This window comes from Loxodonta africana, chromosome 18 (assembly GCF_030014295.1).
Source record: "Loxodonta africana isolate mLoxAfr1 chromosome 18, mLoxAfr1.hap2, whole genome shotgun sequence".
In the NCBI taxonomy this organism is placed as follows: Eukaryota; Metazoa; Chordata; class Mammalia; order Proboscidea; family Elephantidae; genus Loxodonta; species Loxodonta africana.
Window position 1 is genome coordinate 31,361,958 of NC_087359.1, and position 25,511 is coordinate 31,387,468.

Consider the following 25,511-nt stretch of genomic DNA (forward strand, 5'->3'; position numbering starts at 1 on the left):
GGCTTTGTGTGCCAAACTAAGGAGTCATCATGGAGAACCATATTATCACAGCAATGCTCTAGGACAAGTGGTTCTCAAACTTTAGTCTGCATCGGAATCAGGGCTTGCTAAAGCACAGATTCTGGGCTTTACCCCCATAATTACTGATTCAGTGATCTAGAGTAAGGCCAAGAATTTGCTTCTTCAATAAGTTCCCAGGCAATGCTGGTCTTTGAGAACCATTGCTGGAGAGTTAATCTGTGTGCAGGATGGATTAGAAAGGGAGACACTAGAGTTGAGACACCAATCAGAAGATAGTTACACCCATCCAGTAAAAAGTGAGGGACTAATGTGGAGTAAATGGAAATAAGAAGGTTAACTATAGTCAAGAACGGGAGTTTTCAAATGAAAATCCACTTGTATGTTGTTTTTTTCATGTGTCACCACCGTACAACTGCAGCAATTGCATTCATGGAACATTAAAAAAAAAAAAAAAAAAACCTGTTGCCATTGAGTTGATCCTGACTCACAACACCCCTATAAGACAGAGTCGATCTGCCCCCATCGGGTGTCCAAGGAGCGGCTGGTGGATTCAAACTGACCTCTTGGTTAGCAACTATACCTTGCTGCAGCTCTTAACCACTGCGCCACCAGGGCTCCCATGGAACATGAAGGCAGTAGAAAACCAAACACAGATTTCTGTTAATATGATAAAAGTATTATTCTAAATTATTCAAAGTTATGTATTTATTAGAGGAGTAACTCCTTTTCAAATCATGTCAAATTATGTTATTTCTTCTGATATTGAGCTGCCTAGAAAAAGAGAATGAAGCCAGGAAGGTGTAAATGTGAGAATATTCCTTTTATAATTATACCAAGGGATAAAAACTTTAAGCACATTGAATCTAGATTTTAATGTGATGACAATAGGTCATCTAATCAACTGTCCTACTCTCAGGAAAGAGTACCTCCAAAATCTATCAAGATCCGTGGTTGTATGTTTTATTTATGAAAGTGAAACTCTTAGGAGAGGTGAGGGCAGGGTTAGGGGCCTTGGAAGATTTAGATAACAATTACTAAGGTTTAGAGTTTAGATAAAAGCTTATTCAATATTATTCTGAACTCTGCCATTTATTCCTACTGATTTAATATCGAATAGCTAATTGAGGCAATATCTTTCTTTTACTTTTCCTAGAGATTTATCCTGCAATAAAATACAGTCTGTTGAAACATGAACATCTGAACCACGACCTTTTTTACAGTTTATGTAAGTTACAAATAGGACTTAATTCTATTTAGAATCTTTATGAAACCTAATTGTAAATCTTTTTGCTGTTCTTTTTGAAATCTTAAACTTTTTTAGTGGAAAGCTACTAAAGTTATGTAGCAAATCCTTTTCCGCTCTGGCAAAGATTAGCATGAGAATTATTACACAGATAAGAGTGAATCATTCTAGAGCAGTGATTCCCAACTGGGGCAGTTTTGCACCCAGGGGACATTTGGCAATGTCTAGAGCCATTTTTGGTTATCAAAACTGTGAGTGTGCTACTGGCATCCTAGTGGGAACATGCCAGGAATGCTGCTAAACATCCTACAATGCACAGAACAGCCCTCACAACAAAAAGTTTGTTGTTGTTATTTGTGAATTCCCGTTGAGATGGCCATGATTCATGGCGACCCCACGTACAACAGAACAAAGTGTTGCCTGGCCCCATGCTATCTTCATAATCATTGCAAAAAAAATTTACCTAGCCCAAAATGTAGATAGTGCTAAGGTTGAGAAACCCTGTTTTAGAGAAGTAAAGATCACTTAATCTAGGTATTTATTATTTACTGTTTTGTACCTAAGATGTGTAAATATGAAAGTATAAATCATAAACAAATATCTTCCATAACGAGATTTCCTTACTGTCTGGAGGGAGTACTGAAGTTATTTTTCATCATGTATAAATTAGAATCACTGCCAAAGGAAGGGTGTTCTGAAAGAATATCTTTATTTTATTTATTTATTTCTCTTGCTTGTGTCTGTTTGTAGAAACCTTGGTTGCACTTTAATCACAGAACTTGGCTTTGGAATGTTTCAGGCCTGGCATGGAATGCAGTTTTTACACAAGTTGTAAGTGAGATATAAGATGGACCCATGTGAAGAGATTATGTGTGAAAACACTATACAGTATCATTCGGCTGGGTGTATGAGCCCAGTACAAATTCTGAAACATACATGTCTTAAGATCAATTTTTTCAAATGAGGAAACTAAGGTACAAAGAGGCCAAGAGACTTGTCTAACTCATATGTGGCACATTCTGCTTTCCCTGGTACTGACCTTTGGCATGGGCATTAAAAATCACCAAGCAAGTTACACACAAATTAGCATTGCCATGGAAATCCCAGGGTTGCTGCTCGGATGTGTGGATGGCCCTAGGAATTCTACTTTTGAATTTAACTTTGATCCAGCTCACATGTAAAGTTACTCACTGCTTAAATGTATGCAATGTATAGCCACGAAGCACAAGGCTTAGCACAGAGTCCTCCAGAGAGCAAAGGTGCTTTCTCAGCCATCAGCTTCTTTCAGATTGTAAAGTAAAAGGAATTCCCGGAAACATACCAGAGTGCACTTCTCTCCCTAGCCACCCAGAATGTTATTTTTCAAAAAGTATATATCCTTTTCAAAAAGTTAGGAATTATCTATGCATAGGGGGAACGTTTGAGGCATGAAGAAAAACGGTGTTTGTTAAGCTATAGTGTGGAAAATGTTAATAACGAAAATACATTGCTCTAGCCTAATTCCAAATGCCTTCTTTCCTGACTACTCTTCAGAGAGGAAGTGTGGGTTTTATTCTCTTTCAGCTAGAAAATTCTGTGATTTCTCTTTGACACAAGCAAATCGTAGTGGGTATGTTCACTGGCCTAAAGGGAATTGTGGAGGAAAGGTGGAGCTTCCCCTCTAAACCTGACTTTGGGAAAGACTGTCTCATGGGTCAGAAATCCATTTCACACAGTTCGTTTCAGGTGTATCTGGAGCCAGATTAACAAATCCTGCAGGTGCCAATCTGTAGCCACCTCCCTCCACCATTAATTTGCTGATGCTGAACTTAGGGAAAGAAAACTTCAGGGTCCCTTTTTCTTTTGTTGGCACCAGAGACTCTTATGAAGAAAAAAAAAAAAAAAAGCCTATGATAAAAGACCAGAGAGCAGGGTCATTAGGTCCCACACCAGGAAACTTTGGTAGCTTCAATAACAAGGTCGTAATGTCCCTGGTAAGAATTCAGTTTTCACTATAATTATGTAGGCAACATGGTGGGAAAAGTGGGTATCACACTTTAATTAATGAAATCAATGAAAAACGTTCACTGGCCACTGTGTGTCAGGCACTGTACTAAGTGCTGGGTGTACAAAGAGGAATAGGACACGACTTTGTCCCAATAGACTGTCAGAATGGAAGAAGGAAGTGGAGGTTGATGAGAAAACATAGAAGAGCCACACTAGGATCCCTGCAGCGGGGTAACAAGGTAGGGGGATGACAAAGGAGGGGAAAGGGAACCCCCCAAAACTGAACTGATTGCTGTCAAATCGATTCCGACTCATAGCACGTATTGATAGAGTAGAACCGCCCATAGATTCTCCAGGGCTGTAATCTTTACAGAAGCAGACTGCCACACCTTCCTCCAGTCGAGTGGCTGGTGGGCTCACACCGCCCATCTTTCGGTTTAGCAGCCAAGTGCTTAACCACTGTGCCAACACAGGGCTCCAGAGGAAGGGTAGGGGATTAGAAAAAATTCATAGAAAAAGTGGGTGGAGGAGAGACCGACTTTTTTATCTCAGATTTCTGTGTTCATCTTAAACAACAGAGAAGGGCATTTGCTAAACAGTAATGAAGGAATTAGAGCTAGCTAGTTTTTTTTTAGTATTGGAATCGACTCGATGGCACTGGGTTTTGTTTAGTATTGGAAATAAATGGATAAACATGTGATCTGAATTGAGGTTTACCCCTAAAAAGGAGCCCGGGCAGCACAGTGGTTTAGTGCTCAGCTACTAACAAAAAGGTTGGCAGTTTCGAACCCACCAGCCACTCCAAGGGAGAAAGACGTAGCAGCCTGCTTCCAGGAAGACTACAGCCTTGGAAACCCCACAGGGCAGTTCTGCTCTGTCCTATAGTGTCGCTAGGAGTTGAAATCAACCCGACAGCAACGGGTATACTCCTAAAACTAACTCACAGGTACGTTGAAAAGATTGGCACAATTGCCACAATGTGGGTTGGAAGCCGGGCTGCTGCTTTGTTTTTGGTCAAATTTTTCTAATAGGTAATTTGCCACATGTGAAATATAAGCTTTATTGCATCTCTTTCCAAAGGCAGATTGCCAAGAAAAGATGCCATCTCTGAAAAGCTCAGTAATTTTATGACCTGTATGGCACAGCACTGTAGCATTTACAAGTTGAAACAGTATTTTTCCTGCATTAAAAAAATTTTTTATAAAGGTCCCAGCTGAGATGGATCTATCATGAATTGAAGAAAGCTTAAGCCTCAAGGCCCCTTACTTGCACAGCTCCCTTCCAAGGTCCTGGGAGGGGCCCTAGCAATTTTTGTACTTATAATTTTGCACTTTTTTTATTAGAGAGAATTTCCCAAGTTAGCTAAGCTTCAGGCCCAACAAAACCTAGGTTCCAGCTAATCATAACCCAGTAAATCTCCTGAACAGGAGTCCTCGTGGCTCGGGGGTTAAACGCTTGGCTGCTAACGGAAAGGACAGCAGTTCAAACCCACCAGCGCTCTGCAGGAGAAAGATGTGACAGTCTGCTTCTGTAAAGATGACAGCCTTGGGAAATCTATGGGGCAGTTCTACTCTGTCCTGTAGGGTCACTGTGAGCTGGAAATCAACTCACTCGACAGTGGCAGTAGCAACAGCAGCAGCAGCAGATCTCCTGAATGAAGCCTCTATGTTGTTACAAACACCAGCTGAACACGTTAGAAGTGTAAAGAGTCAGTCTTTTTTGAATCTGAAATACACCTCAAAGATGTGCCAAGACCTTATTAGTTAAGCAGCGCTCTTTGAATAGTAGTAGTAATCATATCTCTTTCAGATGAAATCAGGAATGACATATATTGTGGAAAACAAGCAGGGGTTGACAATCCTAAATGTTAAGTATGCCTTTTATTTCCGACTTTAAAGTGCGTTTCCTTTATTCACCTTCACAGGCCCAGACTGGTAGCTAATTTAAAAAATTCTTTTAGTCAAGTTTATTGGTTCTAACCATACAAGCTCCATGATTTTTATTAACGGACGGACTCTACAACATAGAGAGGCTATACCTTATTCAGATAGAGCACGTTCACATGCTAGCTTGTCTGTGGCACATCAAGGTTGTGCCAAGAACTTAAGCACCAAGAGAGAATAAGATGAAAATCCAAGCCTTATCCCTTTTGAATTATTTGCCCCACTATTGACAATATCAATGAGGTAGGTGAGGCCACCCTTTGAAGGCCAATTGAGTTTCATCACAGAGATGCCCTACCTCTCCCCCAGTCAACTAGCTTCGGTTCCCTTTAGATGGAGGTAGACACACAAAAGATAACACACTTCAGGATGTTGTCATCACTTTTCGGTATGTACTGCAATCCTGGCAGCTTCTTCTTAGAAAGGCATGAACATTAAATATGAAAAGAAACAACTTGTGTCTGTTCTTTGGAGCAATTTAGGGTAGCTGTTTAATTTGTAATGGTTGAAAAGTGTTGAGACCATCATATCCAGCAATTATTGTCTTCTCCCAACTTCATCTTATTCTTCCCACCCAAGCTATCTTCTTTTCTCACTGAACCTTAGTAATTCTTCCTCTGCCCCATGACATTTCTTTAAAATCTGTATTTGTTAGGTATTTGTTATTATGTTCCATGCACTATACTAAGTAGTTTTACTTATTATACCAAGTAAGATAGCATGCATAACGCTCTTACCATGGTGCTTGGCACGTAGTAAGTGCTCAATACGTGTTAGCTCATGATATATCTCATTTTCATTTTCTCAGTAACTCTTGTAATATAGATATTATTATCCCCATTTTGCAGATGAGGAAATTGAAACTCAGAGATGCTGGGTAGCTTGCCTGGGTACACACTGTTAATAAGTGGCAGAACCACTTAAGAGGGTCACAGTAATTCTCTATGCAGCTCTGCATTCCTTGTAATGTGAGTGTATGATTGCAGTTTGACTTCCTGTGCATTGTGTCTTGAAGTTGGTTTCTAATTTGGAAAGGACTGTTAGAGTAGAGAACTTCATTTTCCTATGAAACCCCATGGAGCCCCTCGCTGTGCCATCCTGGGGTAGTCCTAGGATTTCTGCTCACTGGCCAGTGCAGATATGACATCGTTACCTCTGAGCACCTACTCTGTGCCCACCCCATGCTAGGTGCTTTACACATGTGCTTTCATTTAATCTTCAAACTACCTTGTGTGATAAATGGTGCTACATAAGGCTCAGAGAAGTGAATTACTCAAGTCACTTCGCCAGAAGGTGGCAGAGTCAGAATTCAAAGCCAGCTCTGCCTGATTCCAGGGCCCTTGCTTCTTCACTGTCCCTCTCTGCTTCTTTGTATACCCAGTCAGAGAGTCTTCTTCCAGGCTACTCTCTGAACTTCGATTCAAAGATAGGCTAACCATTTCAGATCCTTTAGGCTTTGCCCCTGAGAAAGTTTCTGTGATGTAGTCAGAGGAGCTTCATGTGGGCAGTCATGTTCTCATGGCTCATGGATCTATGTAGATGAGGAAGGGAAAGGGGTCACTCCATCCCCAAGTACTTTCAGACATATCGGAACAGAGTCTAGGTCACTCTGCTTATTTCTTTGATTACCTTCCTCCAAGGAACCAGTTTTCCCCTGGCTGCCTTGAAATTCTAGAATAGATAGTTTGGGAGTTTGTCCTATTTTAAACTTATTTTCACTGCCTGCTTTGGACATTTTTTCAGCTAAAGCTGTTAGGATTTCAGTACACTCAGGACAGTGATGACATGCTTCAGTCCTCAATTCTTCTCTGTCTCTTCAGTTAATAGAAAACACAGCCCATCTGTCTGGACCTGTGTAGGAGAATTGGAAGAAAAAAATATAAGAGGTAAGAAATGTTCCCTTATGTTGTGAGCCACTTTTCATCTGTCCCGTTATTCTATAGCAAAAGGCATATGCAGAATATTTGTGTTTTCTACCAAAGACACAAGGGAACGATTAGGCCAAATGACTAATGGACCACAAGTACTACAGCCTTTTCCAGACGGAGTCCAGCACAACTATATGGTGCCTGGCCAGCACCACCAACTGTTCTGACAGGGATCACAATAGAGGGTTCCAGACAGGGCTGGAGAAGAATGTGGAACAAAATTCTAACTCACAAAATAAGAAAAAAAAAAAAACAGACTTATTGGTCTAATAGAGACTGAAGAAATCCCAAGAGTATGGCCCCCGGACACCCTTTTAGCTCAGTAATGAAGTCAGTCCTGAGGTTCACCCTTCAGCCAAAGATTAGACAGGCCATAAAGCAAAATGAAACTAAATGGGCACACCAGCCTGGGGGCAAGGAAGGCAGGAGAAGACGGGAAAGCCGGTAATAGAGAGCCCAGGGTTGAGAAGGGAGAGTGTTGATGTGACATGGGGTTGGTAGCCAATGTCACAAAACAATATGTGTACTAATTGTTTAATGAGAAGCTAGTTTGTTCTGTAACCCTTCATCTAAAGTACAATAAAAATTAAAAAAAAATCCTTTCAGGCACATATATTTATAATTTTTATAAATAATTATTAAATATTAAAAGTAAATTTTATTGAAAGTGTAATCTTCTAAAAAATATATTAGTATTTTATTCTTCTAATAAGATAGCCTTTAAAAAATAATTCAGAACAATACTTCTTAAACTTTGAGTTCGGGACAGACTCTGAACTAATAAAAAGTATTGCCACGTTTTTCTCCCATAAAGATAAGCCCATGAATGTCAAAGAGGCAATAGATTAGGAGTCAGGAGTTCTGGTCTCTAAACTCATTAGCTAGCTGTGGGACCCTAAACCTATTCTGTAACCCCACTGCACCTTAGTTCATCTGTAAAGTGAAGGGATTGAACCAGGAATGGAAATGATCTCTACTGCATTGTCCACTGTAATTCTGTAAAGCCATTAGCATCATTTAGTTTGTCCAAAAGAGTTGCAGAGTCCCCCAAACTTGAGCTGTTAAGTCATTTCTCTCAACCAAGCACAAGCTTGGTGAAGAAAAGAATGCTCTAAAGACAGGAGGAGGAAATAGGATAATACAGTGTCCCCATATTTTGATTTCATTAGGGACAAATTTGAGGATACTAATGTCGGTTGGAGAAGGGCTGTTTAGTTAAGGGGAAACACTAAGTTGATGGCTGTGAGGTCATGATCTGTTAAGAAAGATCAGAGGCTGAGTGGGACCACAATAGTAGGTTATGGACAGAGTGGGAGAGAAATGTAGAACAAAATTCAAACTCATAAATAAGACCAGACTTACTGGTCTGATAAAGACTGGTGGATCCCCCGAGAATTTGGCCCTTAGACACCCTTCAAACTTGGAACTGAAATCAGTCCCAGAGATTGCATTATAGCCATACAGTAGACAGGCCTATAAAATAAATAATAATGCCAGTAAGGAGTGTACACCTCAGAACAATCAACTACATGAGACCTAAAGGGCAGCATTTGCTCAAAAGCAAAGTTCAGAAGGATGGTAGGGGCAGGAAAGCTGGGCGAATGGACATGGAGAACCCAGGAAAAAAGGGAGAGAATGCTGACAAATTCAGGGGTTTGCAATCAATGTCATGAAACAAACTGTTGAACGAGAAACTAATTTACTCTGTAAACTCTCACCTAAACAACAACAATAAAATGTTCAAAAAAAAAAAAGGAAAGAAAGAGCAGAGGTTTGGAGAACTGAGATAATTTGGGAGGAGGAACACAAAACTTTGCTACATTGTGTTGGCTATATATTGCTTTAGGAGCCCTGGTGATGCAGTGGTTGAGAACTCAGCTGCTAACCGAAAGGTCGGCGGTTCAAACCCACCAGCTGCTCCTTGGGAGAAAGATGCGGCAGTCTGCTTCTGTAAAGAAGCAGAAGATCAGCCTTGGCAACCCCATGGAGCATTTCTACTCTGTCCTATAGGGCTGCTATGAGTAAGAACCTACTCCACAACAGTGGGTTTTTAATATATATATTGCCTAATTGTCATTCTTAATGGCTGGGGGAAAAGTAGGCAGGGAGAGATGCAGAGGTGGGTGGGCTTACTTGCACAGAGCCCATCAGTGAACTTGAAGGTTTTAAAAAGGAAAAGGACCCCTTGTTTGGGGAACCATGCTCAACCAGATAAGTGACACTCACACTCTTTCCCTTTATAACGTCTTACTGAATAGTAACTACTGTTTTAAATCGAACTCATTAATAGTATTAAAATAAATCTGGAAGAATGCACTAGACTAGAAAGAATTGGGGAGATCTCACGGCAAGAACATGCTGCGTGGCTCCCAGACACACCACGTACACCACGTTCTGACTCTGGGTGAGGAAGAGTCTTCATTCCCCTTTTCTCCATCTACCAACATATCTGATCTCTGGCAACTGATACTCTGTATATTGCGACATGGTGCTTTTTTTCAAGGATATTTAATTTGTCTACCATAAAATTCACCATTTTAAAGTGTACAATTCAGGGGTATATTCACAAAATTGTGTAGCCATCACTACTATCTAATTCTGGAATATTTCATCACCCCAAAAATAAATCCCATATCCTCCCTCCAACCTCCGGCAACTACTGATCTACCTTCTGTCTCTGTAGATTTGCCTATTGTGGACATTTTGGATAAAAGGAATCATAAAATATGTGGCATTTTATGTCCAGCTTCTTTCACTTAGTATAATATGACAAAGTAGAACTGCCCTCTAGGGTTTCCAAGGAGTGGCTGGTGGATTCAAACTGCCAGCCTTTTGGTTGGCACCCGAGCTCTTAACCACTGTGCCACTAGGGCTCCATGTATCAGCACATCTTTCCTTTTTATGGCCAAATAATATTGTATCGTATGGATATGCCACCTTTTGTTATTCCATTCATCAGTTAATAGTCATTTGGATTGTTTCCATATTTTGGCTATTGTGAATAATGCTGCTATGAACATTTGTGTATAAGATTCTGTGTCAATTAAAGCTTTTAATTCTCTTGGGCACATACCAAGGAATGGAATTGCTGAGTCATACAGTAACTCTGTGTTTACCTTTTTGAGGAACTGCCAACTTTTCCACAGTGATTGCACTATTTTACATTCTTACTGGCAACATGTGAGGGTTCCAATTTCTCTACATCTTTGCCGACCCTTGCTATTGTCTTTTTTAAAAATAATTTATTTCATTTTTTGTTGTTATTATCTATCTTTAAAGCCATCCTAGGAAATGTGAAGTGGTATCTCATTGTGGTTTTGATCTGCATTTCTTTGATGGCTAAATGATATTGAGCATCTTTTCATCTGCTTATTGGCCATTTATATATGTCTTTGGAGAAATGTCTATTCAAATGTTTTCCCATATTTCAATTGTGTTGTCTTTTTACTGTTGAGTTGTAAGAGCTCTTTATATGTTACAGATATAAAAAACAAACAAACCAAACCAATTGCCTTCAAGTCAATTCCAACTCATAGTGACCGTATACGACAGAGTAGTACTGCCCCATAGGGTTTCCAAGGAGCAGCTGGTGGATTCAAACTGCTGACCTTTTGGTTAGCAGCTGAGCTCCTAACCACTGTGCCACCAGGGCTCCATATTGTGGATACTAGCCCCTTATCCCCTGGATGGTGCAAATGGTTAATGCACTTTGCTACAAACCAAAAGGTTGGAGGTTCAAGTCCACCCAGAGGTACTTCGGAAGAAAGGCCTGCTGATCTATTTCTGAAAAATCAGCTATTGAACAACACCCTATGGAGCACAGTTCTACTCTGACATACATGAACATAGACTAATTAAATATTTAGTCATGAGAGACAATTAGGGAAGAGAAATAAAAAGAGAAAGTGTAATTCTCGCGAGGCTCTCCCAGATGAGTAGATGAAGTTTGAAAAGGTATATATCTATATTTAATGCTCTCAAAATTAAGGTTAAAAGTAACCGCTATCTTAAACCCCATTTTCTTTATACACGTTAAACACAGGTTTTGGAGTCAGACAGGACTGAGTTCAAATCCTAGATCTGCTTCTTACTAGCTTGGTGACCTAGGAGAAGTTATATAATCTCTCTGTGCCTCAGTTTCCTCATCTGTAAAATGGGGTAATGATAATGTCTACCATATAAGGTTATTGTGAGGATCGAATGTGAAATGCTGATCATAGTACCTGGAAGTTCAATTGGTAGTACATGTAATAATTATTATTTCTATAATGTTCTGCAAAAGTACCCTAATCATTCTTGAATGGAGTTGACCTAAAGGCAGTTTCCTTTTTTTTTTTTAAGAATTGAGAAAAAATTCTATTCTAGCATTTTGGAATAAAAATTTGTGTAAAAATAAATCTATTCATTCTATTGATATGTAAGCAAAACGTTTATTTATTCAACAATATTTACTAACTACCTAGTAAACATCAGGCACTATGCCAGGTGCAGGGATGACACTGATGGCAGGCTGTGGTCCCTGCCCTCAAGAAGCTAGCAGGCCAGGAGACTGACGAGTAAAGGTGATGACATCAATGTAACAAGGCTATGATACAAGAATGCACCTGGAGTGTGTGACAGAACTATGACTTCCACAAGTTCCTCTTCTTAGATTTACTGCCTTCTCCTTTGGTTCCAAGAATTGGTCCTTTTTTTTTAAATTGGGTGAATTAAGCCATGGAATTTTTTGAAGTTCTAGAGACTGAAACGAAAGCACCTTAAATTATGGAGGACACTAGAAATAGTATTTCCTATGGAGCAAAAAGGCTTCCTATCGGTGTAGTCACTTCCAGGGTTTTCTACCTGAAGTTCTTTGATGTATTTTTTCTTTGTTATCCACCTTTCTTTTCTTGCAGGTTTCTACCTGAAGTTCTTTGGTGTATTTTTTCTTTGTTATCCACCTTTCTTTTCTTGCTCTCCCTCTCTTTCCTTTCTCCACTTATCTTCTAATTCCCAAAGGAAAAGTGTTTTATGGATTCTAGGGGTGATTTATAGGTTAAGGCAGAAAATGATTTTTTTTTTTTAACCCACAAGTTCCATAGCCCCGCCCCCCACAAAGAGTATAAACTTTCATGGGAGTTATTGAAAGCGCAGATCATTTTAATTCCATTGCATTTTTCCAGAGTTCCCAATCATAATCCTCTGACAACCATCGAAGATTCATATCTTTTTAAATTGCCAGCATTAAAATATTTGTAAGTATTGCAACAATCTCATGGGTTATGAGATGATTTCGATTCTTCATTTTTACTTTCATCAAAGATTACGTATTTTGCACTTAGGCTAAAAAGTCATAATTTTAATTTGGTTATTGAAAAAAATTATTAGCAAAAAACGAATAAGAAAGGATGTATACTGGGCAAGAGAGCAACAGGGGAAGAGAGCAGTGTTAAAGAACACATATGGATATGGTATATGCAGATAAATGTAGCAATATCATTTATTCATAAAAGCAAAGAGATTAAGGTGTACATTATAAAAAGAACAAGGAATCAGAAGAGGTGAATACAATATGAGAATGAGAAGTGGGATAATGGTAAAAGACTACAGGTTAACTACTGTTCTGTGACGACATCATTCATTTGATGATGCAAATAAACTTATATCTCTTCCATAAGAGCTTTCTGGAACTATCTTCCATGGAAAATAAACTTGAGTTGGCTTGTTTTACAGAGAAGTCAAAACTGAAGTAATTACCTGCCCTTCAGTATCTTTTTTAAGTACAGAATTTTTGTATTTGGGTTCGTATCATGAACGTTTGGGCTTTCTCCTTCAGAGACATGGGAACAACACAAGTGTCACAACAGTTGAGAACATCCTCATAATGACATCCAGTTGGAAAAACTGTAAGTCATTTTTTTTTCTTAGATTTATTTTCACTTAAGTTTTTTTTAGGTTTGTTTTATTATTTTAAAGTCAGTTTATTGAGGTCTAGTTACATGTAATCAAATTCGCCCTTTTAAAGTGTAGACTTCAATGAGTTTTGACAAATGTATACAGTGTAACCACCACCACAATCAAGATTAGGATATTTCTGTCACCCCAAAAAGGCCCCTTGTGCCCCTTTGCCATCAATCCCTTCCTCCCACCACCTGCTCCTGGCAACCACCTATCTCGTTCCTATCACTGTAGTTTTGCCTTTTGCAAAATGTCTTATAAATGAAATCATATAGTATGGAATCTTTAATGTTTGGCTTCTTTCGCTTAGCATAATCCTTCTGAGATTTGTCTGTGTTGTTGCCTCTGTCAGTCGGTCATCCCTTTGTTTTGCTGAGTAGTATTCCAGTTGTGTGGATGTACCACAGTTTGTTTATCCGTTCATCAGCTGATGGACAGTTGGCTTGTTTCCACCTTTGGCTATTGTGAATAAAGCTGCTGAAAACACTCGCAGTTCTTTGTGTAAACAGGTTTTTCCTTTCTTTGAGGTAAATACCTAGGAGAGAGAGACAGCTATATCACATGCTAAGTGCCTATTCAGCTTTATACAAAACTGCTAAACTGTTTTCCAAATTGGCTGACCATTTTGCATCCCACCAGCACTGTATGAGAGTTGCTATTGCAAAAAAAAAGTTATTTACAAATAACGATTAAAAAAAAAAAGTAAAGGCAGCTCAGTACAAATATATCAATTCTATCTATTAATACCTATACACTAGTAGTTGTGTAACAGTATCTCATTGTGGTTTGAATTTGCATTTCTCTAATAGTTGATGATGTTGAGTGTCTATTTATGTGCTTATTTGCCGTTTGTATCTTCTTTAATGAAGTGTTCAAATCTGTTGGAATTTTGTATTGGATATTTTTCTTCTTACTATTGAGTTGTAAAAGTGCTTTATATTTTCTGGATCATATATCCCTTCTCTCAAATATGTGTTTGTCAATATTTTCTCCCAGCCTGTGGGTGTCTTTTCATTCTCTTGAAAGTGTCTTTTGAAGAGCAGAAGTTTTTAATTTTGATCAAGTCTAATTTAGCATTTTTTTTTTTTTTTGGTATATGGCTTGTGCTTCTTTTGTGTCTTATCTAAGAAATGTTTGTAAAACCCAAAGTCACAAAGATTTTCTCCTGTTTTTTTTTTTTTTTTCCAGAAGTTGTATAGTTGTGTAGCTCTTCCAATTAGGTCTATGATCCATTTTCAGTTAATTTTCATATATGGTGTGAGGTAAGGGTCGAGTTTATTTGTTTATTATTTTTTTGCATTAAAAATATTTTTGTAGGGCCTTGCTATGACATCTTATTACACAGTTTACTGAAGCTTAAATTGTGCCATCTCCCTGCCAATATAGCAGGCTAAATAGAAATTCAGCTGTTATGCTAAAGCTAGTTGAGGGGATTAAGTGAGATGAGTAAGGAAAGAGGCCCTGCACTTAGCAATCTGCTCCAGCCACTTTTGTCAGGTCACCTCCTTGACTTTTCTTACCACATCAGATCCTACCGTCACTGCTCTGGCCCCGTCTTCCTCAACCTCCTGCAGCATCTGCCACAGTGATCCCTCGCTTGTCAGCGAGGTAGCATCCTCTCCAGATATTCAAAGTTCCCATCCGCAAACCAGCTTTCTCACTTAGTTGATACAAGGAAGGGAGGGTCCAGTCTTCTCTTTTCATGACCATCAGTAGATGATGAAAAGTGCTATCATTCTCTGTAGCTATGTGCCACCAAGGCCATAAAGAGATTAGAGCAACTGCCATCCTTGAGTTCATTATTGGAATTCCTTAGTAGTTTAGGTTGGGAGGAGATACTTCTGAATTAAACTACAGATCAGGGTCACCCAGTTCTAATCCCTATCCCCTTTATTCTATAATCCCTATAGCATACCCACTGCCATCCTTACTCTTCTGTTGGGCACCTCTATCCTCCCTTCTGTTTATTTACCATTTTCAAGAGCAGCAGTTGACCAACTGATCCCCATCCAAGTGGCCAAGCCATATGCCCCAAGAACTCCTTCATGGAACTGGACAGCAGGTCTAACTGCTTCCACGTACTACTGCTCCCCTTGCCATGGGGCCAGAAGAGCTGGATGGTAACTGGCTACCATTACTGAACATTTTGATCAAGGAATCTGTAGGTGAATCATGATCAAAAGGGGAAAAAATTTGGAACAGAATTTCAAATTCTTACAGAATGCAAACCTGACCTGTTGAGACTGGAAGAACCCCAGAGTCCATCACTCTCAGAAAATCTTCAAACCATGAACCAAAATTATTCCCTGCAGTTATCTTTAAACTAAACAACACTTTAGCTGCATCAGTAAAGAATGTTCACCATGAGTATTGTACTCTTTTAAAGAATTATCTATATGTGATCAAATTGACAACAGTAACTATAAAGCATAGATAAGAAGTATAGGGGGTAGCGAATCTAAGTCAATGGTGGTGAAACAACATGGGTAGGGATAGTGCAAACGGTGATGCCCTTGAAGAATGTAACCAATGTTATTGAATTGTACATGTAGAAATTGTTGAATGGGTGTATGTTCTGCTATATAGATTTTTATCAAGATTGAAAAAAAAAAAAAAAAAGAACTCCTTACACAGCCTTCTGGCCTTGGCCTGCTTCTACCTACTTAAGTAACCCCACTAACATTAGTTTAATTCTCCTTATTTCCATTTACAGGATCTTACCTAGTCATATGGCATGCTGCCTGTGCCAGTTTAAAAGTACCGTTGAAGTTGTCAGCAAGACAGTCAAGCTGCATTGTGACAGTAAATGTCTGATAAACACCACACGTTGCAGTGAGTCCGAAATGCTTCATGATAAATTTTAGACTAGCAATGTAAATGCTTTATTTTTATTCCTTCATTCATTCAGAGTTCCAATGTAACTGGTTGTAAGAACTACTCCGTTGCTGAAAGTTAGATTCTCAGCGTTTAGTGAGGCAGTTAATAATCTTACTGATCCACATGCGTAAAGGAACAAGAGAAAGGAATGCAAAGGGGAAGGGAATTACCTTAGTGGGCCGCATACTCTGTACCCTGCTCTGTGCTTGGGCGTTACCCCAGAACAATAACTTATTCATGTAGTGTATTGTAAACTGATTTCATATGTCTTATGTCTCAAGTACCCCCTGCCTTAGGACAGGTATAGATCCATTTTTGTTTGTTTTCTTTTTGTGTTTGCAATGTCATGAAAGAGTACTAGCAATAAGGCTTTATAAAAGTTGTATTTGAAGCCTCAGAGTTTCTGGTTCTAGAACCAGAAGCTGCGACCCGGATCTCCTAATGGATGAGAGGGCGCTTCCATTCTTAAACTCTTCAACTCTAAACTTGCTCTGAATCTCAAGCTTTTCTATTCCCAAAACAAAAAAGCAGGTGCTTTTAAGTGTTTTTTTTTTTTTTTTTTCCTGTATATTAGTTTATTGGCACTAACTTCATGATTTCTAAAACGTGATTACCTTCACATCCAGAGAGCCTGAAATGGGCCTCTAACAGTGATCTGGAACAAATAATGAACAATACCACTTTGCTGTTATTGTTAGGTGCTGTTGAGTCGATTCTGACTCATAGCAACTCTGTGTACAACAGAACGAAACATTGCCCAGTCCTACACCATCCCCATAATCATTGCAGTGTTTGAGCCCATTGTTGCATTCATTGTGTCAGTCCATCTCATTGAGGGTCTGCCTCTTTTTCCCTGACCTTCTACTTTACGGAGTATGATGTCCTTTCTCAGGGACTGGTCCCTGCTGGTAACATACCCAAAGTATATGAAATGAAGTCTCACAATCCTCCCTTCTAGGGATCATTCTGGCTATACTTCTTCCAAGACGGATTTGTTCGTTCTTCTGGCAGTCTGTGGTATATTCAATATTCTTCACCGACACCATAATTCAAAGATCTTGATTCTTCAGTCTTCCTTATTCATCATCCAGCTTTTGCATGCATACGAGGCGATTGAAAATACTGTGGCTTGAGTCAGGTGCACCTTAGTTCTCAAGGTGACGTTTTTGCTTTTTAACACTTTAAAGAGGTCTTTTGTAGCAGATTTGCCCAATGAAATGCACCGTTTGATTTCTTGACTGCTGCTTCCATGGGTGTTGATTGTGGATCCAAGTAAAATGAAGTCCTTGACAATTTCAAACTTTTTTCCATTTATCATGATGTAACTTATTGGTCCAGTTGTGAGGATTTTTGTTTTCTTATGTTGAGGTGTAATCCATACTGAAGGCTGTGGTCTTTGATCTTCATCAGTAAGTGCTTCAAATCCTCTTCACTTTAGAAAGCAAGGTTGTGTCATCTGCATATCGCAGGTTGTTAATAAGTCTTCCACCGATCCTGATGCTGCGTTCTTCTTCATATAGTTCAGCTTCTCTGATTATTTGCTCAGCATACAGATTAAATAAGTACAGTGAAAAGATACAACCCTGATGCACACCTTTCCTGATTTTAAACCATGCGGTATGCCTTTGTTCTATTCAAACAACTGCTTCTTGGTTTATGTACAGGTTCTGCATGAGCACAATTAAGTGCTGTCAGTTTGTTGTACTGTGGTGGCTTGTGTTGCTGTGATGATGGAAGCCATGAGACCAGTATTTCAAATACCAACAGGATCACCTACGGTGGACAGGTTTCAGTAGAGCTTCCAGACTAAGATAAACCGGGAAGAAGGACCTGGCGATCTACTTCTGGAAAAACTGCCCAGTGAAAAACCTTATGAATAACAGCAAAACATTGTCTGATATGGTGCTGAAAGATGAGCTCCTCAGGTTGGAAGGCATTCAAAATATGACTGGGGAAGAGCTGCCTCCTTAAAGTAGAGTCAACCTTAAGGATATGGATGGAGTAAAGCTTTCTGGATCTTCATTTGCTGATGTGGCATGACTCAAAATTAGAAAAAACAGCTGCAAACACCCATTAATAATCAGATGTGGAATGTATGAAACATGAATCAAAGAAAATTGAAAGTCGTCAAAAATGAGATGGAACACTTAAAGATCGATACCGTAGGCATTGGTAACCTGAAGTGGACTGGTATTGGTCATTCTGAATTAGACAATCATATGGTCTACTATGCCAGGAATGACAAATTGAAGAGGAACAGTGACACATTCATTGTCAAAAAGAACCTTTCAAGATCTATCCTGAAATACAATGCTGTCAGTAATAGGATAATATCCGTATGCCTACAAGGAAGACCAGTTAATACAACTATTACTCAAATTTATGCACCAACCACTAATGCCAAAGATAAAGATTTTTACTAACTTCTCGATCAAACATGCAATCAAATTGCATTGATAATTACTGGTGATGGAATGCAAAAGTTGGAAACAAAGAAGAAGGATTAATAATTGGAAAATACGGCCTTAGTGACAGAAACGACACTGGACATCGCATGGTAGAATTTTGCAAGACCAACAACTTATTCATTGGAAATACCTTTTTTCAACAATGTAAATGGGGACTATACATGTAGACCTTGCCAGATGGAATACACAGGAGTCAAATCAACTATGCCTATGGAAAGAGACCATGGAGAATCTCAATATCATCAGCTGGAACAAAACCAGGGGCCAACTGTGGAATAGACCATCAATTGCTCATCTGCAAGTCCAAGCTGAAGCTGAAGAAAATTAAAACAAGTCCACAATAGCCAAAGTACAACCTTGAGTATATCCCACCTGAATTTAGAGACCATCTCAAGAATAGATTTGACGCATTGAACGCTAATTACCGAAGACCAGACAAGTTGTGGGATAACATCAAGGACATTATACATGAAGAAAGCAAAAAGGTCATTAAAAAAACAGAAAAGAAAAAAGACACTTTGCTACTTATAGAAAAACAGTATTGCTTGCTTTTCGAAACATTTCTATTATTTCCTTCCTCCCCAGAGGTGGGCAGAAGAAAAACTGTTAATCTTTTACAGATGAGGAAAAACAAGATTAGAGGTGTTAGTGCTATACCCTGGTGCCCAGGTGTCCTACCCCCAGCTCTGAGCTTTCCACAAGCCCATACTCCTCCTTTCCCATGATCTCCTAGTCCTCCTTTGACTCTCACTATCACCAAAAATACTTTCAGTTCTTCTGGAAAAGAAACACAACTGCACAATGGTACATTTGACCTTTATGCAGTCAGAAGCTTTGGGTGGTTCCTCAAGTAAAGCTGGAAATATTAGACATGAAATAAAATGAAAGTAGCCATCTGACAAAAGTTGCTTTTTCTCTTTAAGCATGTAGGACTTCATGTAACATTTATCCAGAAATTGCTATTATCCCATCCATTTATTACACATTCCAACTAGGCATGCAGCATGGCGAATTAAAAATCTCTTAACCAACTGGATGGTGCCTGGCTACCATTACTGAACATTTTGATCAAAGAGTCAATAGAAGACTCCTGATCAAAAGGGGGAAGATGCAGAACAGAATTTCAAATTCTAGTGGATTCCAGACTTTCTGGAGCCATTGAGGCTGGCTGAACCCCTGAAACTATTGCCCCAAGATTACTTTTAAACATTAAACCAAAAAAATACCCTGAAGTCTTCTTTAAACAAAACAATAGTTTAGCCTAACTGGTAACGAATATCTGCCATGAGCATGTGCTCTTTTAAGAACTATCTATATGGGATGAAATTGACAACAGCAACTTGGAAGACTAGATAGGAAATTTAGGAGGCAGTGCGTTTATGTTAGTAGGGGAGAAACAATTCAGAAAAGGAGGATGAGAATGGTTGCACAACTTGAAGAATGTAATCAGTGTCACTGAATGGCTCGTGTAGAAATTGTTGAGTTGGTGTTTGTTCTGCTGTGTATATTCTCAACAACAACAAAATAAAATAAATTTTTTAAAGTGTCTTAGCAGACCCAAGGGGAGAAAAGTTTCTTAACATACTAGACCCCAGATCTCTGCCAAATTTCAAAAAAGAACCAGGTGGACATAGTAGACACATTCTGCATACAGCCTTCTGTTATGGGGACTAGGCTATATGGCAGGAGGGACTAAGGGAAGGAGTTGGGCAGGTGGGTGGAGAAGGGCGTGTCCAGATGAGGAGCTATGAGCAGTGGGCTTTGGAGGCTCAACTTTAACACCTGTGCCCCTGTTCCCCTCAGAGGTCTGTCTTTCAAAGTAGTCACCTGTGATGGCAACAAGAATGTGAACACAGAAAAGGTAGAGAGAGGAAGCTTTGCCCTCTCTCTCTGCATCTGAGGCAGGACAGTATGTGGCATATGAATATGAGGAGAAATTACAGATGGATTTACCTGAGTGGGGGAATCTTTGTCTTCCAGCCTTGGGTTTATTAAGTCTGGACAATTGACCTTTGGGGACCAAAAGAATATTCCTAAATATAACCTGTTGCTGTCGAGTCAATTCCAACTCGTAGTGATTCTATAGGACAGGGCAGAACCGCCCCACAGGGTTTCCAAGGCTATAAATCTTTTCGGAAGCAGACTGCCACATCTTTCTGCCATGGAGAGGCTGGTAGGTTTGAGTCGCTGACCTTTTGGTTAGCAGCTGAGCACTTAACCACTGTGTCACCAGAGCTCCATAATCTAAATATAGTTACTACGTTTCACACTATGGAATGTTCTCAGTAGGTAGCCACTTTTTCAAGAGAACCAGGGTGGACAGAGTGGACAAATTCGTAGTGGAACATTGTTATTACTAGTCATAAACTTCAGTTTGGGTTTATTTTTCTCCTCTCTAAATGGTGCTCCAATCTTCGTTGACTTCTAAGTTATGTGACTGGGGTATATGGCTATGAATTGACAAAAAGCTGTCCCATCAGTCTTTCATTATCAAACATAGTCTTTCTGTTTTGGCAGGTGAAGAAGCATCTCTGGGGGCCGCAGAGGGAACATTTATGAAGGCATTACAAGCCCGGAAGAAGAACACCAGCACTGAGCTCACTATTGAGCCAGAAGAAGCATCCTCAGACAAAAGTAGTGTCAATTTGTCAACTGTCCTGAATGAGCCTCTAGACTTTAATGATGAAAGTGATGTTATTAGTGCACTAAATTACATATTGCCTTATTTCTTGGAGAGAAGTCTAGAAGACATAGAATTGACGTTATTACCATTCATTAAACTGCTTTTTTTTTCAAATGTACAAGATAGAGAAAAGGCCCTGAGTGATTTGCAAAACAACACAGGGAATCCCCCTCTTAAGCCTGAAAACAACAATGAAACTTACAGAAGTAAATTGAGGAAACTCTATTTTCTGGAGAATTTGTTAGATGCAGAAATTCAAGAAAAAATTGATGAGGCTAAAAAGAAGGAAAAAGCTGCCATGCTTACGTATCCCAATATTTTAGGTGCCAAATTTAAACGCCAAATCTTTCAAAAGAAATTGGAAACTGCTTAATCCCGGGAAAACCACCAAAGATCCAGAGAACAGGTGTTGGGAAAAGGCTGCGAAGGGTGAACAAAGTCCTCAAGAGGCCAAGGGGCATAAAGAAAAGCACTTCAAAGAAATGGAAGATCCGAGCATCAAGAGGAAACAAGGGGCCAAGCCATTTGTGGAGAACACACCCAAAGCAAGAAGGCCCCTGAGGCCAGTCTCAAAGAAGGTGGAACGACTTCTCAAGGTGAGGAGGCAAAGGAAGTTAGGGGGAGTCTCCTTCGTCACAGAGCCTTCATCCATCAAGGAACATAAGGCCCCAGTCTCTTCTTTCCTGAAGCAATACTCCATGGGTAGGGCTTCTACCTCTCCTCCTTCAAAAGCCCCCCACCTGAGGTTAGAAACCAATCAAAAGACTTGTCCTACACCATTTTTGTTTTAGAAGATGCAAATGCTAGAGTTAAAAATATGGAGGCTTCAAAATCAGTATCACATTCCAGAAAAAATTTCCCTCTTGTGTGGTTTACAGAAGACCAAAGGCCAAAACAAGTCGAAGGTTGAGAAAGGTCCATAGACTGATGCTTAGAAATAGACCTCCTTCCTCTGCAGTGAGGAGCCTCATAAATTCGCCTCCACAAGAGGCTTTTTCATCTTCGGGAGAACTGAGTTCTCCAGAAAATCCTTTTCCAGAATTCTTTCTTTTTTTCAGAGTCATTTTCAAAAAACATTCCTGTACACAATGCTACTATGCTAGATGAGACTACCCCGAAATCATTGCCCATAAGGATCCTTCCACTGCGGATTCTGCTGTGGCTGCAGACAACTTAATGACACCTGTTAAACAAACAAAGCACAATGGGAATACCATAACATGGGCCCTAATTTACCCTCCAAGCCTGATGGCTCCTCTCTCCCATTGCTCTCATCCCTGGGTGATCAATTTGAAACTCAGCTAAACCAGCAGCTACAGTCCCTCATCCCCAACAACGTGAGAAGGCTCATTTTGCATGTTATCCAGACTTTGCGTATGTACTGCTCAGAGCCCCAGCTACAACTGGCCTGTGCCAAGCTCATCTCCAGAACAGGCCTCCTAATGAAGCTTCTCAGTGAGCATCAATAAGTTAAGGTGTCCAAGGCAGACTGGGATACAGAGCAATGGAAAACTGAGAACTATATCAATGAGAGCACAGAAGTCCAGAGTGAGCAAAAAGAGCAAGAGTCAACTGAGGTGAGGACAACTCCAGAAACGTGAGGCTCAGACTTTCCATCAGAATTCAAGACATGCCTTTAGAGTGCCAAAGCTCCCACTCCATATCTCATCTTGGCCAGGTAACTTTGGCCAAGAAAATCATCTCCCATTTCGTTCATTTAGAGAATGGTACCATTATTCCTAGTGTAGAGGAGAAGACTTAACACACAAATTGTACAAGAAGAGTGCCTAATAGTAAGATTATTAGATTTGGTAGTTCTTTATGAACCTATAAGCTAGATTCACCTGGAAGAATTGGGTTTTCAAACTGAATAGTTAGCTTTTATCCTTTTCATCTCTTTGTTCTGTAAAAAAAAAAAAAAAAAAAAATTGTTTTTTTCTTCCTATTTTTTAGTTCACAAAAGAAGTTCCAGGATATGGCTATACCAACAAAGTCATTTTGTCAATATCTGTGACTGTGGTAGTGATGATTTTGATTATAATTTTCTGCCTCACTGAGGTAAGGACAACAATTAACTCAAGTTTCCAGAATATATTTTGTCTTTATAATAGAGTTGAAAACCACGAACTGAAAATTAAAGCCACTTTCCCACCTTGATATCACTACTTGATATCCCTCTTCAGTCACTAGGACTGGGGTGTGCTTGGTTCTTTTATTGCAAAGTATATTCCGGGGATTTTGAAAGGAACCCTACTCCCAGGAGATCTGGGTGTAGTTGAAATCAAGATAGCAAGCCATTAGACTATTTTGAGAAGTTAAATTTAAGAAGGCCAGGGTTGACATGATTGCAAAATGTCTTCAACCCAAAACTGTGTCAGTGATTTGATGTAGTCACCAGTCACTTTCATTCTATCCCTGATTTCTTTCCCTGTTGGTTGAAATGATAAGACGGGTAACATGTGTACTCTTGGGGAGTGATCCAATCAACCTGGGGAGAATGGACACAACAAAAAGATAAAAGTGTTATCTTGTATGTTCCTTAGATTGACTTAGCATCTTTTTTCTCCAGTGTGTAAACTAAAAAAAAAACCCTTGCCATCGAGTAGATTCCAAATCATAGAGACCGTACAGGCATTGTCTAAATAGGCTCAGTTAAAATATTGCAGTAAGCAATTTGGTTCTGCTTGCTTTTTGTTCAATTGTATAATGGTTTATTACTTTCCTGACAGACTGCTGCTGGCATATTTAACAAGCTGACAACTTAAGCATACCCTGCCAATTCACCCTGATTTACCTATTTACCTTTTCTACTGTCAGAGCAGCCTTGCGTTCCAGCCCCTCACCATACCCCAGTCACACCATACTCATTCCTACTTTCATCTGTGCCTTTGCCCATCAAAAATTCCCTTAATTCACTCTTCGTGTTGAAGTCCTATGAATCTGTTGAAAGCCAACTCAAGTCCATCTTTCTTCACAAAGCCTTCCCTGAACTCTTCAGTCCTCCTGGCCCTATTCATTTGCGAGATCTGTTGCCATTCCTTGGGAGCCAAAGAGAGACATTTGCCCTCTCCAGAGAACTTATAACTGTGGTAAGCAATTTTTAAAAAGATGGCCACCCAAAAGAGAAGATTTAAGATCAACACATAATGGAGCAGAGCAGAGATATATAAAGACCAAGTGGCCTCCTGATCTATCTGAAGAAAAATATGTCTATCAGCAGGAGGGTTGGTCAGTTCCTTGTAGAAAAGGCAAGGAACAGGTCAATGTGGGCAGTGCCCATCCTAACATTGCGCAAAAGTAGGGATGGAGCCTGGGCAGCATATGCGAAGTGTTAGGGCCACTAGCAGGGCTATGCTTGAGGAGGACATGGATGGATGCAGCTCGCTCAGATCTTTCCATTAAACCCTGGATTCAGCTGATTCTTTACGTTCTATTCTGTTCTCACCAACTAGTCTTCTGATTGTGCTTTAGTGTGCACGTAGGCCTGTCTCCTCGGAGACACAGTTCCCTAATCCTGTAGACACAGAAGTTCTGTCTGTGGAACAGATGTCTTTCTCACTGTCAAGTCATAATTTGGCATTCTGATTTTTGGTCAGTCCTGCGATATTGATAAGGTGAGACTGCCCCAAAAAGGAAGAAGCTGGTTCTCTTTTGATGGCGAAAGAGTCCGATTTCTAAGCCTGGGGGGCTGGGGACCAGCACAGGGTCAATTTGCCAAGACATCTGGGGAGACAGTCATTGGCCACTGCCCAGACAGCTCCTCTGCTTCCCCAAGCAGCATGTGGCTGTTTCCTGTTTTGACATTTCTATAAAATCCTGTGCTGCCTTTAATTCCTATGTTCAGCTTAGCCTTACGTTTGTATTCATTTATATGTTTTCCTTATATCCTCTCCCCCACTTAGATTACAAGCTTTTTGAGGACTGAAACCATGCAGTGTTTTACAAATAGTGTTACCGGAATAAGGTTCTTGCCTCTCACTGGTCAAGAATGAGCAGGTAAGGCACGTAGTTTTCCACATGAGCAAAGCTTTATTGAAGAGGCTTGTAAGCGGAGACGAGGAGGGCCTAGAGCAACGTTTACCCTCATCTCACAGAACAAAAGACTATCCTGGGTTTTTAAAAGTTCTTCAGTGGGAAAAGATTTATGTTTATTCACAGACATAGGTGGGGATATGTTAACTACGTGCCCGCAGCAGCTTTCCAAGATGGCTCCTGTCCCAGAGGCCTCTGGGATTCGTAGCAGGACTTATTATGGGGAGTCGTGCCTGCACAGTCTCTCGCTCTGTGGGTTCGATTGCACTGCTGGGGCTGTAGCCCCTCACTGCCCCTGGTGGAAGGTCACACTGCGGTCACAGGTGCATGTTCTGTGCATGTCCCTGGGCCTGTTTTTCTCCAGCTGCTTCTGAAAGGCAACTTTAAAGAAGT

At 40.0% G+C, this 25,511-nt stretch overlaps 1 long non-coding RNA gene and 1 pseudogene across 1 annotated transcript in view; one reads left to right on the forward strand and one right to left on the reverse strand.

Moving 5' to 3' along the window:
- The window catches only part of LOC135228083 (uncharacterized), a 65,330-nt gene that overhangs the window by 16,000 nt on the left and 23,819 nt on the right, over nt 1-25,511 (reverse strand). The window lies entirely within an intron of this gene.
- Nucleotides 18,038-22,845, forward strand: LOC111751751 (leucine-rich repeat-containing protein 37A-like; annotated as a pseudogene).